Raw genomic sequence first — 6,000 nt, 5'->3', positions numbered from 1 at the left:
CAGCCATGCTCTGTGCTTTGATCCTGCAGGCGCTGAGCTTTTGTTCTAAGATTCACTGCCAGGCGAACGCTGTCTCGCCTCTCCTTACAGCTGTGGCTGAACTGCACACCGCCTTCCCAGTGCCCCTGGACAGCGACCGGCAGTCAGTGAGTCAGCACCAGCTGCTAGGGCCTACGTACAGTTTGGGAAAGGGATTTACAGCATTTCAGAATCCTTTTTCTAATACGCTTCTTTAAAAAAATTTTTAATAGTTTTATTGGCAATTTTTATTACTTTCTTTTAAAAAAATCATTTTATTGGGGCTCTTACAGCTCTTATCACAATCCATCTGTACATTCATTGTGTCAAGGATATTTGTACAAATGTTGCCATCATCAGTTTGAAAGCATTTTCTTTCTACTTGAGCCCTTGATATCAGCTCTTCATTTTCCCCTCCCTCCCCAGAACACTTGATAAATTATAAACTATTATAAATTATAAACACTTGATAAATGATAAATTATAAACTATTATTATTTTCATATCTTAAATGGTCCGCTGTCTCCCTTCCCCACTTTTCTGTTGTTCATCCCCCTGGGGAGGGTGGGTTATATGTTAATCATTGTGATCGATTCCCCTTTTCTCCCTCCACCTTCCCCTCCCCCTCCTCATATCTCTATTCTCATGATTGGTCCTGAGGCATTTATCTGTCCTGGATTCCCTGTGTTACGGGCGCTTATCTGTACCCGTCATGTACATGCTCTGATCTAGTCAGATTTGTAAGGTAGAATTAGGGTCATGATAGTGGTGGGGGCAGGGAGGAAGCATTGAAGAACTAGAGAAAAATTGTATGTTTCACCAGTGCTATACTGCTCCCTGAATGGCTCATCTCTTCCTTGTGACCCTTCTGTGAGGGGATGTCCAATTGTCTACAGATAGGCTTTGGGTTTCCACTCTGCACGCACCCTCCTGTCCCCCGCCCCAATTCACATTGGTATGATTTTTGTTCTGGGTTTTTGATGCCTGATACCTGATCCCACTGACACCTTGTGATCACACAGGCTCATGTGCTTCTTCCATGTGGATTTTGTTGCTTCTCAGCTAGATGTCTGCTTGTTTATCTTCAAGCCTTTAAGACCCCAGATGTTATATATTTTGATAGCTGGGCACCATCAGCTTTCTTTATTACATTTGCTTATGCACCCATTTTGTCTTCAGCAATCATATCGGGAAGGTGAGCATCACAGAATGCCAGATTATTAGAACAAAGTGTTATTGTGTTGAAGGAGTACTTGAGTTGAGGCCCAATGTCCATCTGCTACCTTAATTCTTAGCATATAGATATAAGTACATAGATATATTTCCCTATAGTTATATATAAGTATATTTACATATGTACATCCTTGTATTTAGACCTCTATAAATATCCTTTGCCTCCTGATTCTTTCCTCTATTTCATTTTACTTTCCTCTTGTCCCACTATCATGTTCGGCCTTCACTCAGGTTTCAGTAATTCCTCGCTGTTACATTGCCCTTGATTAAGCCCAGTAGGCATCCTACATATTGGCAAATGCTTGACATATCATACAATTCATTTCTTCAATCATATTAAGAAGAGTTGTACAGTCATCACCACAATAAATTTCAGAACATTTTCTTCTCCCAGTCATCGATGCTAGTTCCCATTTCCCACCACCCTCCCCTGCCATGCCCCTAGGCAATTATTAATCCAGTTACGGTCCCTGTAGATCAATATGATTTGGATTTCATATACAAAAAAATCTCATAAAACACAGACAGGGTGCAATGTTTTTGAAAAAGGGAACAACAATGACTAGGCAAACATGGGCCTCAGAGGAGAACTCTGCTCTCTGGGGCTTTCAGTGGCTGGTTTTTTTTCAAAAGTAGATCCCTGGGCAACTCTTCTTCAGCAACTTTGGGAGACTTGAATTGCCAGTCTTTGGATTAGCAGCCAGTGGTTAACCATTTGCACGTGCTTTACTTCAAAAGGAAAGCAAAAAATTTTAAAAACTGAAACTATTTTAGAATGGATCAAAAGGGAAATCAATTAATAAGGTATTCCATTTTAACTTAACTACAATCGTCATAACTGACTTTTCTATGCTCACTGTCTTGATAGCAAGATGTGGTGTTACATAATTTCATGTCAACTGGATATATAGAAGTGTAGGGGTGAGTCTCAATCAGGTCACAGCCTGATGGTACCTCCTTGTGGGAGTAGCCTTCTCATAAGAAGGGCCCAGGGACCTCCCACCCACCCACCCATCTGCCTTCACTTTCCTGCTGGCTGACCCTGATTGCTGCCAGAGCCACTGCCACTGGATCCACATGACTTTGTACCCACCAACCTGTGATCTTCCTGCATTCTGCATCATGGCATGTGGCTGTGGAAGTCTGGAGAGGGACTTATGGAGTAGTATCAGACTTATGCACTTGATCTGGCCTGGGCAGGGATGTTATGCTGATATTTAATTACCTCTTGATAGAAAGCTCTTTCTTACACATCTATGAAATTATTGGATTTGTTTCTCAAGCCAATCTGGCCTCACACACAGGCTCTTCACATCCCTGGACTGTGGTCAGAGGAGATTCACTGGAGGCTTACTCCATACGGGGACCCTGCAAGTGGGTTTTGAGCTTCGGCCGCCATCCATCACCTTCTGCAGACTGAGTGCTCACAACGTAAGCTCTGATACAGTACCTTCCTTTGGATCTGGATTTTATTATTTACAACCCTTTGATCACACAGGCTGGTGTACTTCTCTGCAAGATTCCTTTCTAGAAGAGATCTGGAAAGAAACAGAATGGACACAAGCATCAGAGAAGTGTATGCATTGATGCTGAGAGGACCCGCTTTCCACTGGCCAGCCCAGTTGAAGTGCGAGCATTTGGAGGCAGGTCCTACTCTATGACACATTTGTGTCCCCCGTCATGCCTGGCACACTGCAAGAGATCCACAGACACTGACTGAACAATTTGTACATGTGAGAGCGAGCACTTCCTTCCAAGCCCCAAACCCATCCCCCTACACCCCAAAGATACATCGAGGAAAGGATGGACAGCGCTTCATAGCACTTCCAACCACGTGAAATTAGGGGCCAGTGCATTTCTTCACTTGTCCACACCCTCCCCACAGACGCACCTGAAAATGTGCACTCTTGCCCAGTAGGAACTTGGCTCAGTTCATAGCTCATCTCTAGAACCAAGCACAGTGCCTGGCACACAGCAAGCCCTCAATACATGTGGGTGTCGAGGTGTCAGAAAGCTTGAGTTCTAATTCCAACTCGGCCCCCTGGTTTGCTGAGTGGCCTTGATCAGTCGTTGGCTCTCTCTGGGTCTCAAATGCCCCTCTGTGCAGTGAAGGCTGGAGCTCTGCTGGCCCCGTGGCTGAAGGTCTTGGCTGTCAACCAAAAGGTCAGTGGTTGGAAGCCACTAGCCACTCCTTGGGAGAAAGTTGTGTAAAGATTCAGAGCCTGTGAAAACCCTACTCTGGCCGCTAGGGTTGAGCTGAGACCGAATCAACTGGGCTCTGGGGTTTGGGTAATGAGGGCTTCGCACTAGGAAGGTCATACACTCTAGACATGTCTTGAGGAACGTGGGACATCAGTGTCTCCCAACTGAGCCCACACCAAATACTTTCCAGATCGGAGCATCTTCCTCCACAGGCAGCACTAAATTCCACCTCCATCCCATCCCCCAGTGCTGGGACAGCCTATGCAGCAGCAGCGGGAGGGGCTGGCTCCATCCCACCCCAGGTGTCTGTAGCCAGGAGGGAAGTGTGGAGGCTCCAGGAAGGAATGCACTTGAATGGAACTAAGGCAAAACGGTGTCAGGTCATGCCCACATTCTTTGCCCTTTTTTTGCTTTTCTAATGATGATGATGATGATGATGATGATGATGATGATGATGAATGGAAGGCTGAGGAGTGGGACTCCAACGTGGATTTTCTACCCTTTCATTTCACTGATTGACTGGCATCCTTGAAGTTACTCTCCTCCCTCTGAGACTCTAGGCACTAAAACCCTCTCCCTTGGCAGTGCTGGGTGGAGAAGGAAGAGCGAAGGAGAGGGGGTATGCCCTCAAGAAGCCATTGCCCGATAGACACCTAGGTGGAACCAGGAAATAACCTATATGCATTGGAGCCAGGACAGTGCGGCCATTGACATCGTGCATGATTAATCCCTCCACCCTGGATGAGAGAAAGCATTCCGAGGCGGACTGCTGGACACAGAACAGGGTGGACCCCAGAGAGTCCAGGACAGCTCAGCGTCAGGAGGTCGGAGGACTGGGCCACACCCAGCCAAGGAGGCTGAATTTAAAGAGACCTGTGGGCAATTCCCAACGTGGAAGAGTGCCCGTCTCTATCCTTCCACAGCTTGGGTTCATTCTGTCCAGCTGCACCTTTTGTGGCTCAGGTGGTTCAGACGTGGTGACCTTCGCCCTCCACCCCCTGACAGAAAGCTTGCCCCACAGAAAGATTGCTGGCCGTGTGCACCATGTTGGTGGGGTGGGCCCAGAGGCACAGCGAAGGTATGACAGGTGCGGCACCTGCCCGCGTCACCCCTGAGCTGTTTCTCCTCCACGTGGAAGTTCCATCCTCAGCTGCGAGGGATATGCAGCAAATTAAAAGTTTCCTATTGGGAAGCTGTTTCCTGAAAGCAGAGCTTTCTCCTCCCTCCACCTTCCCAAGGATCCTTTCCAACCAGGTCCCCCACTCCCAGCCCCCTGCACCCTGCATGCCAACACAGCTGCGTTAGAATCTCCTTATCATGGCCTCCCATTTTCCCACATGCAGGTTAAAAGCCCATTTTTTTCCCATGAAAACTTTCTGGCATTCAAGATTATTTCCACCAAGCCAGAAGGAAACGTTACTTGACGCTGGAGAAAGACCAAGGTGATGGGGGTGGGGGGAAGAGCAAAACAATATTTTTAAAGTCTTTGTTGCATGAAAATGACTAATTGACTCCCCAGGGCAGAGTTGAGATAGCTGGGTGAGTTGTCCGGAGGGTACAACCCTGCTATGAGAGATGGGCATCAGATGTTGGGGCAGGGGCGCCATGTCAGCGCTTGTTATGGGTGTTATCTTTCAGACATGCCTCTGGGTGGGCAGCAGGGGTGGTCCCCCTGCTTGCAGACTCCCCGCCCGTGCTATGAGTGGGCAGTGCCTGAGCCAGCTTTGACTGGTGTCTGGACTCCCCGGCGGCCTCCTGTCCCGTCCACCCTGGCCATCAGAGCTGTTTTGCCAACAGTGCTGTGTTCAAGGTCAGGGAGCGGGCAGTCAAGGCCAGGAGGAAGGGGCCGCTGTTCCCAGCATTACCATCACCTGACATGTACTTCACGGGCTGTTGACTTCCAAACAATACAGCGCATGCCGATTTGCATGGTATCTTCCGCCTCCGTTCCCAGTAATCCGCTCCCTCCAAACAAACACGCAACGCTCCCCTGGCCCCGAGTGGCCCTGGAAAATCACAGCGCTTGGCTAGGCTCCTCCAAGTGAGGACTGCCCGTCCCCTTCTGGACAGCGCCAGCCTCGGCTGCGGGACGCGGCCTTGCCTGGGCGCCCACCTTCCACCAGAGGGCAACCGCGGGACGCACAAGCGACCCCTTCGCCCCGCTCCCGAGCCCCACCTGCGCCCACGCCTGCGCCCGTCCAAGGCCAGGCCTGGCCTCGCGCCTGGCGCGGGCTGGTGGCTGCGGAGGAAGCGCAAGAGCTGGGCCTTGGCCTCGGCCTCGCCGGGAGGGAACGACGGGCTGGTGTCAGCCCTCGGACCGCCGGGCTTCGAGGCCACCGCGCCGCGATAAGAAGCTGCGAGCTGCGGTTGCGCCTGGGTGTTTGGGAAGAGGTCCCCAGCGGGTGAGGAAGCCGGAGCTCCGTGGCTCCGCCCGGCGCGCCTTTGCACCGCGCTGGCCAGAGTCATCCATCAACCTGCCAGGGTGACTCCTATTCAGACGGCCCCAAGGCCCCTCCTCGGTTCCACCCTTCGCCTCTCTGGCTCTAG

The sequence above is a fragment of the Tenrec ecaudatus genome, chromosome 1 (assembly GCF_050624435.1).
Source record: "Tenrec ecaudatus isolate mTenEca1 chromosome 1, mTenEca1.hap1, whole genome shotgun sequence".
NCBI lineage: Eukaryota > Metazoa > Chordata > Mammalia > Afrosoricida > Tenrecidae > Tenrec > Tenrec ecaudatus.
This window is presented reverse-complemented; position numbering follows the sequence as displayed.